Source organism: Larus michahellis, chromosome 1 (genome assembly GCF_964199755.1).
Source record: "Larus michahellis chromosome 1, bLarMic1.1, whole genome shotgun sequence".
In the NCBI taxonomy this organism is placed as follows: domain Eukaryota; kingdom Metazoa; phylum Chordata; class Aves; order Charadriiformes; family Laridae; genus Larus; species Larus michahellis.
The window spans coordinates 198,602,267-198,617,114 of NC_133896.1; the positions used below are offsets into that span (position 1 = coordinate 198,602,267).

Consider the following 14,848-nt stretch of genomic DNA (forward strand, 5'->3'; position numbering starts at 1 on the left):
TGAAAAATTGCCTTTTCTAAAAGGGAACTGGACACACTCCCTCCCTGAAAGGCGACACTGAACAAGTATCCTTGCAGGCAACCCTGCGCTGAGAGCAGCCGGCAAGGGCAAAAAAGGAGAGGCAATCTGTCGGGATGCGGGCTCGATGGCTGCCGGGAGCTCTTCTGTGTTTCATCAGCCGCCGTGGAGGCAACAGGGCCAGGGAGCTGCCTTCCCGGCCCCAAAATTGTCAGAGCATTTCACAAAAGACCCACGTTGGGCCCAGAAAAACTGGCACTGGACAGGAAATTGAAGGCAAAACCCGAGACTATTTATTTGCTTCAACTTAAAATTGGGCAGGTGATATGTCCTAGTGTAACTTGGCTTTTCTTTAAAAAACAAAACACAAAATGCTTAGCACTGGCGGTAGGTATATCAGCTCCCTCGGAAAGGTTTTCATTCTCCTGTGAGGACTCATTCACTGGGTTCTTTCAGTCTTCCACAGTTATTTGAAGGTTTGGGCCTGTTTCTTTCTTCCCATCTTATTTTGCTGAGCCACTCACAGCCAGGTGAAATAAATTCCTAGAAGCGCATCACTCCCACAGAGCCGTGTGCCTCTCCATTTACACCAGAAAAACTCTGCTTGTACCTGCAGAAGATTAAAAAAAAAAGAGATGCATCTTCTTTTCTGTCCTTGATAATGCTTCAGCTCCAAATGCAAGGCAAGAGTTGCACTGTTTTCTTTCTGCTGGGGAAAACAAAACACCGTGGATTCCATCACTACCTCAAGGAAATCTGCTGTAAATGACTTGCAGGGTCCACCATCTCTGACAAGATTTGTTACCTACAGCACTGACATCCGCAGCATAACCCTCATGGGAAGGCATAGGAGTCAGCTGTCCCCCAAAACGGCATTTTTTCTCCCACTCGGGCCACTTTGGGGGTGTTGAGTAAAGAAGGGTACAGCAAGCACCTGCAAGGCTCCTAGCCAGGCATTTTTGTGATCCTGGCTATAGTCCTTACTAGACTCTTTCATTGTCCCAAACTTCATCCCTACAAGGGAAGAAAGTCCTGTTCTCAACAAGAGGGCACAGGAGCACAGGATGACCCCACCAGCTGGCAGATGCAGTTCCACGTTACAGCTCTTAACAGCTTCTTGCTGTAGATGTGGATGGGCTCCTCTCTGGTTCTGATCCCATGCTCCCACTCCTGTGCTTTGCACTTTGCTGACTCCCACCCTGAGGACACCATTTCAGGGATCTAAACCAAAGAAAACTAACTCTGTGACCAGCAGAAGGAGGGAGGTGACTGTACCCCTGTACTCAGCGCTGGTGAGGCCACACCTTGAGTATTATGTCCAGTTCTGGGCACCTCAATATGAGAGAGATATCAAGGTGCTGCAGTGAGTGCAGAGGAGGGCAACGAAGCTGGTGAAGGACCTGGAGAATAAATCTTATGAGGAGCGATTGAGGGAGCTGGGTCTGTTTAGTTTGAGGAAGAGGAGGCTGAGGGGAGACCTCATCACTCTCTACGACTACTTGAAAGGACATTGTAGAGAGGTTGGTGCTGGTCTCTTCTCACAGGTAATTAGCAATAGAACAAGAGGGAATGGGTTCAAGCTGCAGCAGGGTAGGTTTAGGCTGGACATTAGGAAAAAATTCTTCACAGAAAGAGCGGTCAGACACTGGAATAGGCTGCCCAGGGAGGTGGTGGAGTCACCATCCCTGGATGTGTTTAAGACTCGTTTAGATGTGGTGTCAAGGGTGTAAAGGAGAACTTTGTAGAGTGGAGTTGATGGTTGGACTCGATGATCCCAAGGGTCTTTTCCAACCTAAATGATTCTATGATTCTGTAAACCAAGTCAGTCTCCTGAGTCCCATGCTAGTATCGTAGCTGCTTGACCTCCTTTCTTGCAGGAAGGGTGTTATGGTTTGAGGAACCCACAACAATTTATTGTTGTTCAGGCAATTATTCTATCACCCGATGACCCCTCCCCACCCAGGAAGGAGAATTGGGGAAAAACAAGGAAACCTGAGGGTTGGAATATGAACAGGTTTAATGGAATAAGACTAGATAATTAACATTAATAATACTAAAGAACCAATATTGATCTCAATACCAGTATAAAATACACAAGGATTATCCTCAGCCCGTTCCATCAGCAGGAAGCTGTGCACTCCCGGCAGGAGACAGCAAATGTGGGACACTGCCAGCGCTGCAGCTCCGGGAGGAAGGGAAGGGCTCAGGGCTCCGGCACCAGGGCGAGGAGTTCTCAAGATCGCAGCCATCAAAAAAGAGAGAAAACTCCTCAGCAAACTTTCTAATTTCTATTAAATGCGATGTTCATAGTATGAAATAACCCTGTTGGCCAGCCCAGGTCAAGTGCCCGGGTCTCGCTCCTCCTCATCCCCACACCTGGTGAGCTTGGAAACACTGAGACCTCAAAACCCACATACCATAGCTGGCTATAAAGTATTTTCACAAGTTCAGACACTGGAGTCTTCTAAAAGTGCTTTTTTCCCAAGCATTAGAGGAGAAATTAGTCCTGTGTCGCTCAAACCAGGACTAAGGCAAAAGAAAAAAAGTGAGAGGGCACAGACAGCACCTTTAAAAGCTTGAATCCACAGCAACCCCATGCTCTCTCCCTTGCTCTCCACAGCTGTCCCCCAGCAAGCTCCTGTTTCTCACCACAGCACTTCTCAGAAGTCCAGCCCGTCGAACAGCCATGCTGCTGCCCGGCTCCTTGCTCAGCACACGCCAGGCTCCCCTGCACACGGTGAGCACGGCACAGAATGGAGGAATAACCACTCACCTCAGCCTCAGCTGGGCACCGAGCGGGATGCAGGAGCCAGGACGCAATCCCTGCTCTTGCCGTATACCCTGCGACCAGCCCCAGCCAGCCGCTCCATGCTCCAAAGGGTCTGTAAATCCTGGGATTTACCTGCCTGCACCATCCTAGTAGGTATCCCTAGTAGGAGCCCTAGAGTGGCTCCCACCCGAGCTCACGGATGAAGAGGAGGAAGAAGGACAGTTTCAGATGAAGTGGAACTAGGCAAGACAAAAGAGTGGTTACTAGGAAAAGAAAATGAATTATATAAAACCACATATGAATAGTTTTAATGTTTTAAGCAAGAAATGCGAGGGGTGAAATGAAGCGGGGTGAAATGAAGCAGAGTGAAGGGAAAGTGTTCTGCAGAGTGAATTAGAGGGATGTACAGCAGAACATCAGTTCCCTGCGTAGCTCAGGTCGAACGTTGCTTTGCGTTTGGAAGTCAGACGCGCTGAGTGCTCTGAGGGATTCCCTTTGCTGTCCAAGGGTACAGTCTAACGGTAACGCAGAGGGAGTCTCTCCAGGGCCTGGTATGGTTCTCTCCCATACCACACCTGAGTGCCTCACAGGCTTTGAAGTATTAATCTCATGCACCTCGGGGGTGTGGAAGTGCTGCTCTTCCTTGGAGAATGAGGGGCAAAAGGCAGAGGGGATGGGAGCAGCTTACCCCAGGGCGTCGGTGGCAAGGCAGAAACCTGGATGCAGATCATCTGAGTCCCAAGCCAGCACCTGAACTTCCAGACACACCCTCTTCTCCCCCAAAACGTGAGAAAAGAAGAAACAAAACCAAAGCCATACCACAGTGGTTTAAGTCGTTTGAGAGTCCTGGCTGCAACCTCCCACACGGCAATCACTGCACAATCCTGGCTGGTTTCACCACTACCACCTTACCTTTCCCTTCTCAGGTTTTCTGTTGCATCTTGACATAAATTGGGAGCTGCCTGAGGCAGAGGCTGTTTAACTTTCCCCATTACTTTGCATGTGGCACGCAGTATCATGGGGTATCTTGCAGGTTTTGACTCTGATTTGAGTTTTTGACTCTGAGAATCAAATTATTTAATGCCACTTGGGTCTGTCTTGTGAAGCCTTTCCATCCCTATGAGCACCCAAGAGAAGCAATACGTGTGAGGAAGAGCCATCCACGCACACCACTCAGTTTTACCATCTCTGCTCATTCTGAGATTTTTGATATTATTGAGATTATATAGGTGCAGGCAATAGCTCTTGAGGGTGACAAGAATCTGGCTAGTGAGTCAAAACAAGCCTAAAAGACCTGCACGCAGCAGGGATGGCTTTATAGGAATGAGACCCTGCAAAGGAATTGTTTATAAAAACTCTGGTGCCCAAACTGCTGCTGTGGAAGACTTACGCCATAGAGATGTGAGTATGTGTTCCTGCTGAATATTCCTATGTATCTCCTCTCTCCCTGACCTTCAAGGCTTTGCTCTGAATATAGCGATGTATACCCTTCCTGAGGAGTCTTGGGAGACAATCTAGAGGGTAAAGATTTGCTTCAAAGCAGATCTTCAAACATCTGTTTGTGCTTATGGAACAAGTATTTATCACACTACAGCATATAGCTGCCTGTAGCTTCAAGGCAAACGCAAATGCTAAGAGGTATTAAACACTCATAAACATAAACAAGACACCCTGGAGTAGCTTATCGGTTAGGTGGTAATGGGTGGGGAAAGGTTCACTGTACATTTAAGGCCCAGACTTTTTCCCACTGACTTTTTCTGCGTTACTAACGGGCCAGGGAGAAGAAAACTCTTGTGCGTTGCAGCCTGGCAATATTGCTCAGATCAGAGTCAGCCCACACTCGCTCCTGCAGTGGTTCCTGCTTGCTGTGGCACCAGGGTGCAAGGGCAGACTCTGGTTAGCCCCGGCTTCAAGTCGGGAGAGGAAGGAGACAACCACTAACGGCAGCTCCGTTTCTGACAGCAGTGCCACCTACTGCAGCGGTTACTCCTAGAGCAGAACGGAGATTACAGCTGAAGGGTAAGGGGCAACTTCCCTGGCAGCACATGCCTTCCTAGTTGGCCATACAGGAGCATCGGGGGAGCCTCTGGCCTCAGATTACCATTTGATTGGAAAACAGATGAGCAGATGAGGACATTATCACCTGCTGTTGCTTCATACCACCCCACCACCAACGGCTAGAGTGGAGCTGAGACACCAGGACACTTGTATGATTGTCCAAAAGAGGTATCATGGAGAAGAGAAGGCTCTGGGGAGACCTTATAGTAGCCTTCCAGTACCTAAAGGGGGCCTACAGGAAAGGTGGGGTGGGACTCTTTATCAGGGGCTGTAGTGATATCACGAGGGGTAACGTTTTTAAACTGAAAGTGGGGAGATTTAGATTAGATATCAGGAAAAAAATTTTCACTATGAGGGTGGTGAGGCACTGGAACAGGTTGCCCAGAGAAGTTGTGGATGCTCCATCCCTGGAAGTGTTCAAGGCCAGGCTGGATGGGGCTTTGAGCAGCCTGGTCTAGTGGGAGGTGTCCCTGCCCATGGCAGGGGGTTGGAACTGGATGATCTTTAAGATCCTTTCCAAACCAAACCATTCTGTGATTCTATGATTAAGCCGATAGAAGCTGGCGGTGTTTTAGTCCCCCACACTCCTCCTAGGTGAATGAGGAGATCATTTGGCTGGTTGAAGTCCCTGAATTATCTCCTATTGGGATCAGATGACTGCCAGTTCTGGTGCAAAGAGGGGACAGAAACATGGGGCAGAAGCCGTAAGGACATGAGGCATGGAAACAGTGCTAGTCTCGATGGGCATAAACCATTATAGACAACATCTCAGTATCTCTAGTTGACAGTCTTCTGTCTAGTCTAATCGCACCTCCTTGGAGATTTCAACTAAAATGCCATTTGGAGCAGCTCTGCCCTGGACATATGTTGCCTTCTGCCAACTCTGCTGCAGGGACAGTAATCTTTGCCAGGGGAGCAGTAATAAACAGCTGGGTGGGTCACCTCTTCAGTCACCTCACCGTCATTTGCTAGAGCTCATTTGTCAGAGCCCTAAATCACAACACAAACACTAAAAATCAGCCCAAAATGGATACGCCTAGACCACAAAACCTGCAAATTCTCTGAAAACATGCAGTCTAGACCAATAAATAGTGCTTTCCCCAGCAGAGCTAATTTTGGTTCTCCAAGCAAAACAGTGTCAATAAGAAAAGCACTTTTACACCGATATTTTTGGTGGTATGGAAACGTACCTGTATATTACAAGGCCCTTACTACACGGGCAGAAGTTTCTAATGCAGATCTGCATTCAGTTCTGCGTTTCTGGAGGTGAAGAGGGCTCTTCAGTCATGTTGAGCTAATGCAACTGAGCCAACAGGAATTAAAGCTATGCCCTTTTCTGCCTGTTGAGACATGGTGAAAGAAAGCAGCCACCTTAAATCAAAGGGTCCAGATTCAGGGAGGTGCTCCAGCTAGAAATCAGAAGGCAGTTTACAGATACTTTGATAACTCGAGCTTTTATCATTCCACAGGCCCCCGAGATCAGTTGGTGAGGGCTGAGTGAGTTTCCTCATACGGTATTTGAAGGCAAAGTCAATCTGCATTTGCTTCCCAACAGGCAAGCCCAGGCAGCTACAGCATGTTATAAAAAGAGAAGATTAAACACAAGTTTTGCAGCGCTACTGTCTGAAAAGATACAATCGGTTCTATCGTTAGGAGCTTAGGAGTTGGGATTTTAAATCTGATGTAGGCAGCTTTGAAGCACCAGTTTTGTCAAGAATATCCGATGCTTTGTCCTATCTTGAAAACTGAATTGTCTAGCTATTAAAAGAGATTAATGTAATCTCTGTGTCTATGAAATTGGATTTTGAAACTGCTTGCTCACTGTACTATCTCCAGTGCAGTGCATGAAACCTCTGCTCCTATTCACGTTTCTACAAATTACAGGTCACACCTTGTTTGAGCCCAGCGTGTGCTGGCATCGTCAACGGGACAAAGCGCCTGGTGGGCTGCAGGAGGAGGCATGTAGCTGGCAGGGCAAGGGAAGCTGTTATTCCCTGGAGGCTGCCAGTGACATACCATGTCGCTTTGGACCCCTGGGTGAAGGCAGGCCCAGCAAGAGGGATATTGAGATGGTCAGGGCAGAGCACACATGCTATGAGCAGAGGTTGAGGAGACGAGGAGGCGGAGGGGTGATCTAACAGGAGCCTATTGGAAATGACGCCTCCCTCAACGCAAGTTACATGAGCGATGGAGTCCAACACCTCCTGCAAGCAGCAGATGAAAAAATGAGGGGCAACAAGCCCAGGCTGGAGCCTGGAAGATGCGAATGGACATTAGGGAAAACATCTCCCAGACAGGGGGACTCTCCATCCTTGGAGGCTTTCAAGACTTGGCTAGACAACGCCAAGGCTGACCTGACTTAGTGCAATAGTACTGTGTTAGGCGGGAGCTTACACAAGCCTTCAGAAGCTCCTCCCAACCAACATTTCTGTGTTTCTGTGCTTTTCCTAGTGAAGGAGCCGAAGGCTGTTCAGCTCCGTGGATCCATGTCTTTTTATGCTAGCTAAGGATCTGGTACTGCAGCCTGAAAGTCCTGAAACAGCGTTGAGAAAACATTTCAGAAAATTGGTTTGGAAACCTTCTTTCTTCTGCTCACGCATTCAGCTGTGGTCTATGACAGAAAGCTCTAGAAACAGAAATTGGCTCAAATATCTGGCTTCACAAAAAACTAAATGCAAGCACAAGATTTTTCTTGGCTGTGAACCCATGTCCTTGGGACACGGGACATGGGAAGCCCATGTCCTTGGGAGATGCAAGCTCTCAGTCACCCAGGACTGCACAGTCCCTCCCGTTTGGGTCAGTATCAGTTCTCAGAGCGATCCCACACCTTGTGTGGGGCCACGATGACCACAATTTTGAACTCCACCAGATCAATCTGGGCTCCAGGAAGACAAACATAGTCACACAGGAGATGTGCACGTGCACAAGCTGAAGTCTCGTGCATCTGCTTAGAGTAAGAACACCTCTTAACCTCAAGGAGAGAACTGACTGTATGACCAGCTCTGCGAGGACTAGACTGTAACAGAAGCTGAAGTGTACGAGCTGGGTGAAAAGCAGCACCAAGTCAAGCAAAGGACCTCTCACAATTGTATCACTATATTGTTCTATGCCACAAAGATTCTCCAACACCTTCTGTTCCTCCTGTAGGAAGAAATGTGCTACCAGAGGTTGGGGGCAACCATCCACCCCATCCTCATTATGGACTCCTTGCAAGGTGTGTCATGGGATCCCCAAAATAGCATCTCTGAGCTCCACGCTGAGGAGGACACTGGGACACAAGTGAGAAGAATGAAGAAGGCTGATGGCTCTACACCTGCCTTGGGAAACTGGGGAGCTCAGAAAAGCTGCCTTTGAAATCTGGGAAACCAAAGCTGAGGCTGGTTCTAGTGAATCGGGGGCAGCGAGGAAAGGCAAAGCAGCTCTGCTGAGTGCTTCGCCTCCTGCGCTTCCACCACGTGTTCTTTTCTTGGCATATTCCCCTACCTTTCTAAGGAGGGTAGTTTAAAATAGGTGCCATTATCCATACATAGCAGGGTAAAAAAGCAGTCAAGGTTTCCTTTGCTGGTTTAGTAATCCGGCAGCTTCCAAAAAGGTTAAGAAATCCAAGCCCCTCCTCCACGTTGCCTCCCCCCCCTGCCCCATCCAGCAGCAGCGTGTTGTGCTCTCATCAGCCCACCCTCCGCCTGGAAAACGTGGCTTGTGGTCCTGTGAACAGGGTGTAGCCATGAGCGCTGACAGTCCAGTTGCTTTACTCAGAGGTAAACAGTAGAAGAAGAGATACGCCAGGGCAGGAGGCAATTGCTGCAGGGATTGCTGCTTGTCCTCAACCAACCCAGACCATGTCTTCTTGCAGCAGCTTGAGGTTCCTGGCTACAGGGACTTAATTACTGCTTCCACCATGGCATATCCATGCACACCACTCCACAGGCACTTGAGCAGGCTCCTTTTCTGCTAACAGAAGAACCACGAGGCATCCTCTGGCTGTTTGAAGCAATTGCCCTCTCTAGCCAGAGATTAGCAACTCCACGCTCCAGTCTTTGTAATGTTTGCCAGCCCCTTGCATCCTCTGGATGTCCCCTGCCACGTTCCCCCCTCTGGAGAAAAGCAAGCCTATTTGCAGAGTAAACTCCTCATGACAGCAGTGGCTAGAGCTTCTGACAAGCCATCCCTCTGCAGCGCTGCGGTGCTACAGTGCTGCCCTGGGTGGGCAGTGGGTAAAAATAAAAACAGGGGTTTTAAATGGTTATTCATCCCTTTTTGCAGCAACTGAAAATCAAATTTGTTTTCTGCCTTTCCCAGAAGTATCCTTGACTGCAATGGCTTGAGAAGCACCCTGGCAGTAGCAGGGTTGTTGTTAATGACTGATTGCTTCAGGGCAGTGGAGGATTTGATGCTCTTGATACAGGGAAAAGAGCATAAGAGAAAGAAGTCAAATGAGTGGGTGCCTGTGTTTGGTTATGCTTCTGCTGATGCAGCTGGCAGAGACCGCAGAAATGGCGAGATGACTAATGGAAGTGCTTGTAGAATACGGGGAGCCCCACACTCCAAAGCACCACAGGCACAAACCATGTCACCACCAGCAGCAAGCTGCCCAACGCTGGTGGAAGGGACAAAGAACTAGTGTCTGTGTCCTCTGCTTTCAGGCAGAAAAAAAAAAAATCTTTTGCATTTTCTCTTTCTTTTGGACTTCATAAACTGTTTTAGAGACTGTTTACGCACAACTTGTTTTGTCCAGTTGGATGCATCTGGGTTACTTGTTCTGTCTGTCCATTCTCTCCAGTTTTAAGCACTTCCCCCCTAATTGCTGTTTCCTTGACCAAAAGCTTTACTTTTGCCTTCAGAATTACATATTGAATTGACAGCACATACATTGAATTCACACCAGTAGCGCCCTTGATGTCCTCCGGGGCTCTGAGATGCCCCAAGGCCGCATCCAAACCTCAAAGTGAAGACACGGCACAAATGTGCTGCCTCAGGGCTTCCCTCCACCCAAGAGCATGCCGGCAGACTGGGTGCCTGTGCGAGCCTTCTCACCCCAAATTGGATTCAGCTCACGATGACTTGCTCCTGGCAGCTGCATGTTTCCTCCTCACCTGGCAGACAGCAGCCCCACAACCTCTGCCCACCATCCCAGGGCCAGTCATCCTGGGGAGCTCTTTGCAGCAGTGTATTGTAGTAGTTATGATGATCCTACTGCGTGCAGCTCTGGAGACCCCAGCAGAAGAAGGACATGGACCTGTTGGAGCGGGTCCAAAGGAGGGCCACGAAGATGATGAGAGGGCTGGAGCACCTCTCCTATGAGGACAGGCTGAGAGAGTTGGAGCTGTTCAGCCTGGAGAAGAGAAGGCTCCAGGGAGACCTTATAGCAGCCTCCAGTATCTGAAGGGGGCCTGCAGGAAGGATGGGGAGGGACTCTTTATCAGGGAGTGTAGTGATAGGACATGGGGTAACGGCTTCAAACTGAAAGAGGGGAGATTTAGATTGGATGTTAGGAAGAAATTCTTTACTGTGAGGGTGGTGAGACACTGGAACAGGTTGCCCAGGGAAGCTGTGGACGTCCCATCCCTGGAAGTGTTCAAGGCCAGGCTGGATGGGGCTTTGAGCAGCCTGGTCTAGTGGGAGGTGTCCCTGCCCATGGCAGGGGGTTGGAACTAGATGATCTTTAAGGTCCCTTCCAACCCAAACCATTCTGTGATTCTGTGAATTAAAACAGACTGAATGGAGACAACAGGGATGGCAAAGATGGCATCACTGAAAGATGACATGGAGCAACTACAATTCCCTCAGGGGAACTGCACTAGCACTAAATTTGCTGCAGTAGCACCAAATACAGCACATCGCTGGAATGTGCTGCAATTAGAAAGCCCACCTGCATGTACCACCAGAACGAAGGCTGGGGGAAGCTGCTACACGTACCGGGTTGTGTGCATGCTCTGGAGCTGGAGGAGTACCAACTGCTGGGAAATGACAACATTTCACACGTACACACAGCTTTACATGGTCTTACTGATAACTGAACATCCGCTACTGCTTAAAAGACAACTCAGTCCTGACCTACCTATGGAGAAGATCTTGGGTATAGTTTTCTAAAGTAGTGGATAGGTCAGAATGCAAATGCTACTGGGAGAAAGCCCAAGTGAACGTGCAGATGTTACATTTGGCTCTACCTGCTCCTGGTGCCACTGTCCTGCTCATATTGGTCCATTACTTCTTACAATGAACTCCTTTGGAGCATGTGTGTTTTGTTCCTTGTTCAGAGTTCAATGAAGCATGATCCTGGTTATGAGTATTGGCTTTTGGGGACCGTGGCAGTGACAATAATACTTCAATATTAAACAAGTTCGTAGAATCCCTGTGACAAAATCCCTGGTTATATTATTAATAAAAGCCATCCATATTTCTAAAGAATTAGTCATTAATGTTGCTTTCTCTTTTGCTCACGTAGCGTAACTAGGATATAATGGTAGATTCATATTGATAAGGCTTCTAGAGTGAAGAGTTAAATTGTATTTGCCGTCAGCAAGGTGATGTTAAATGTATGAACTGAAAACTCACTAGCCACCACCCAACAACATTGTCTAAGCACCAGAAAACAAGAAAAGTTCTTGACTCTGGCCCAGTAGGGCTGCCACTTAGATATTTTTGAAATTTAATTAAGCAAATGTCATCATTCCTAACAAAAACCATCTTGCGGTGAGCATGCTTTTGAATGCTCAGAGCAAAGCAGAAAGGAGCACTGGAACCCTGAGGCGTCAGGAATTATTCCCATATTAGGTACTAATTCCACAATGAGCTGCGTTCCCAGTTTATCCATTTTCACTATGCCAATTTATTGCATATTATATACTAGGGATGCGTGCGTAAGATTAAAACCTCATTTTTGTAGGTGCTACATGAACAAGTCATGAGACAGTCCCTGCTCCTGCAGAGCCCAGTGTAGTGTCACAGTGACCTGGAAGCAGAGGATAAAGGATATGTACAATGGGGAGAAGGTGCAAATTGATATGTCGAGCGAAAAAGCACTTTCTTCAGAGCAGGCAAAATCTTGCTTTTCAGGAGAAAAACTGCACAGCGTGAAAGTGCACATGGGCTATGCAGACATCTCGTTTATATTTAAAGGTGGATGTAGTACTTCTGAAATGAGACAGATAAATAGCCTAAGAAATTTCAGCCCTCTCCATCTAGACAACAAACGTATCAGGTGGCGATGCTCCTCCAGTGACCTGCCAAGCTTAAATCTAAAAGGCTGTGGGAAGGAGAGGACAGTTCAGGCTCCGTACCCATTCCAGATTGAGCTCGCTGTTCCCACTGCCATCGACAGCAGCAGTTTTGCCACCGCCATCTCCCCATCCTCTGAAAGTGGGGCTAAAAAAGCTAATGCTTGCAGATCCTAGATGTGACAAGAAACTCGCCACTCCTTCTGGTGATTCGCATTTTCCAAAGAGATTTAGGCACAGAGGAGCCTGAATGTCACTGTAAGTGTGTGGAAGTCTCAAGTAAATGAGCATTTTGAAAACGGGGCACAACCATGTAGCTAGAAAGCCACGGAGGACTTCAGGATGTACCTATACCGCACGAAGTGAAGGTGGCCTGCAGAGCCTGAGCTGCTCCCAGGGCCAGGATCAGTGTAGCCAGGTCGGCTGAACAAGTTTTGCTTTTTCGCTGCCACATAACCCGGTGTCAGCGCAGATCTACTCCCCTTCCCACCTACCCTCATCACCACCTTTCCATGGCACCACACAACGGCACGTGGAGATACCAGCTCGTGGCCATGCCCACTGGGAAACGGCCGCTGTGGGTACAACGTGGACACATCAACGAGCGCTTACACCAGCCCATCTATGCTGTGGCCTCGGTGGCTCCTTATTTCACAGAGATGGCCCAAGGATCCATTTTAAAGGAGCCAGTAGGGCCCACGGGAGGCAGGTGAAAAAGCTAAAATAGCTCTAAATCCAGTGAGGAGGGGAAGGTAGCTGAGACAGCAAGCAGAGGTGAGACCAGACACTGGAATCTGTAGGTATAAAGCAACAGTTTATTAATAAAGAGACTTCTTTAAGTGTCTTGGTACTGTCTTGGCAATGAGACACCTTGTATTACCACTTCAACAAACCGTGCATATTTAATGTGGCATTGTGAAATCTTGAAATCTTTGTACACAAATACAGTTAGGAGAAGAAAAAAGGAAAACTTGGCCATATTTCTGAATATACTCTCTTCTTTGGGAAATAATGTTGACACAGCCAGAACAGGCCTGCTATATCCAACTCTTATGCACATGTCCTCATTTCTATGGCTTAATAATCATAATGAACTATGAGGGGAAGGTAAATAGTCTTCATTCCACATCTCCGAGGATAATAATAAGAAGGAAGAGATTTCAAACATTGGTAATGACTTGTAGAGCTACACATTGCTTAAAACGTCGACCATGAGCCAAGAAATACCCCTCAAGGCTGCAATCAAAAACTGTTTTTGGCTCTGCGCTGTGAACAGAAATTTTATTTGATCAACAGAGTTATTGCAACAGACTTGCTGTTTAGAGTCTGGAAGCTCGTCTCTAAAGCAGCACCCTTCACTGCAGCTAAAGCCTCCTGCACGGCAAAGCTTTGGGCTCGTGAAATGCAGCCCTGGCCAACAGCCTCAGGTTAATCGTGACAGCGACCGAGGAGCATCTTCGATGCTTCTGCCTTCGCTCGCTTAGAAGTCTGCGTGACTTTTCATGGGGAAACAGGAGAGATCCGAGAGCGGCAAAAAACACCCCTTTCTCTTTTTGTGAGTGGATGTTGCTTTGGGAGAATGAAATCAGCTGAACTGGCTTTTGTGAAGAGGTTCAGCCTTCTGCCCTCAGTAGCTGTACAAGTATAAGGGCAATCCCTGGCCCATAGCCCTTGCAGGCTAAGGAGAAAACAGACACGTATGTGTCCCCCTGGCAGAGAATACTGGCAGAGAGAAAAGGGAGGAAAGGAAAATTATTTTTTAACAGAGTTTCTCAGAAAATGACAGACCTTCTCAAAATATTTTAGATAATTTTTTGTCTAAATGTAAAAAGCAGACAACATTTAAGTTGAAATTTGGAAAACTGAAGGTCTATTATTCATATATATATATCTCTGCCATCACAAATGTGTTTCCTGCTGGTATCGCTAAGGAAAAAGAAGACTTTTGAGAAGCGAGATGGTTGTTAAGAGCAGAAAGTAATTTTCAACAAGCAACAACAAGCTATACTGATCCGAGAAAACCAAAGAATGATACTGACTGCTCGTGATACCACACACCCCAAACCCTATCCAGTTAATTACTTAGGGACATGTGGATAATTGGCATTGCCATGCTGACGGTTTGGTGATCTGGCAAAACAGAACCTTCTCCAACGATGGGAGTAAGATTTAACAAAACATATCACAGGCTTTTGTTCAGCAAAAAGAACAGGGCACAGAGACCCTTACCTGTGTCAGAGACACAAAAGCTCCGATGCAAACCAGACGTGAGCTGCCTGAGATCCTTGGGAGAGAAGAAGGAATTTCAGACAAACATGCCTTAGGAGAGAGCTCTAGAGCCCAGAGAAGCAACTGGGTCCTCACACAGGCCACGAGGAAAAGGACCAGCATACAGCAAAACTAAGTGAACTAGAAATAGATAAATAGATGTATTTTGGGTGTGTGATGTATGCTGACTGGCACCCCAACAGTGGGACAGGTTGCCTAGAGAAGTTGTGGATGCCCCATCCCTGGAAGTGTTCAAAGTCAGGTTGGATGATCCAGTGAAAGACATCCCTGCCCACAGCGGAGGGGGTGGACCACATGCTCTTTGAAGGCTTCTTCCAACCCAAAGAATTCTATGATGTTCTGATTTCCTACTTAAGCACGAAACAAAAAGCCTGAAATTTGCTGGTCCTGACAGTTTCAACTACTATTAAAAGCAATGTGGCTTTTTCCAAATATAATCTCTGATTTTTTTTAAATTTTTTTTTTTTAAACAGAAAAGCACTAACACCACTTTATG

The 14,848-nt window shown here is 47.5% G+C and overlaps 1 long non-coding RNA gene across 1 annotated transcript in view; it reads right to left on the reverse strand.

Annotated features, from left to right (window-relative positions):
* Positions 1 to 288: 288 nt before the first annotated feature.
* The window catches only part of LOC141735485 (uncharacterized), a 53,101-nt gene continuing 38,541 nt past the window's right edge, over positions 289 to 14,848 (reverse strand). The window contains exon 4 of the long non-coding RNA XR_012584746.1: positions 289 to 628. This is a non-coding gene — a long non-coding RNA (uncharacterized LOC141735485). The remainder of the gene's footprint in view (positions 629 to 14,848) is intronic.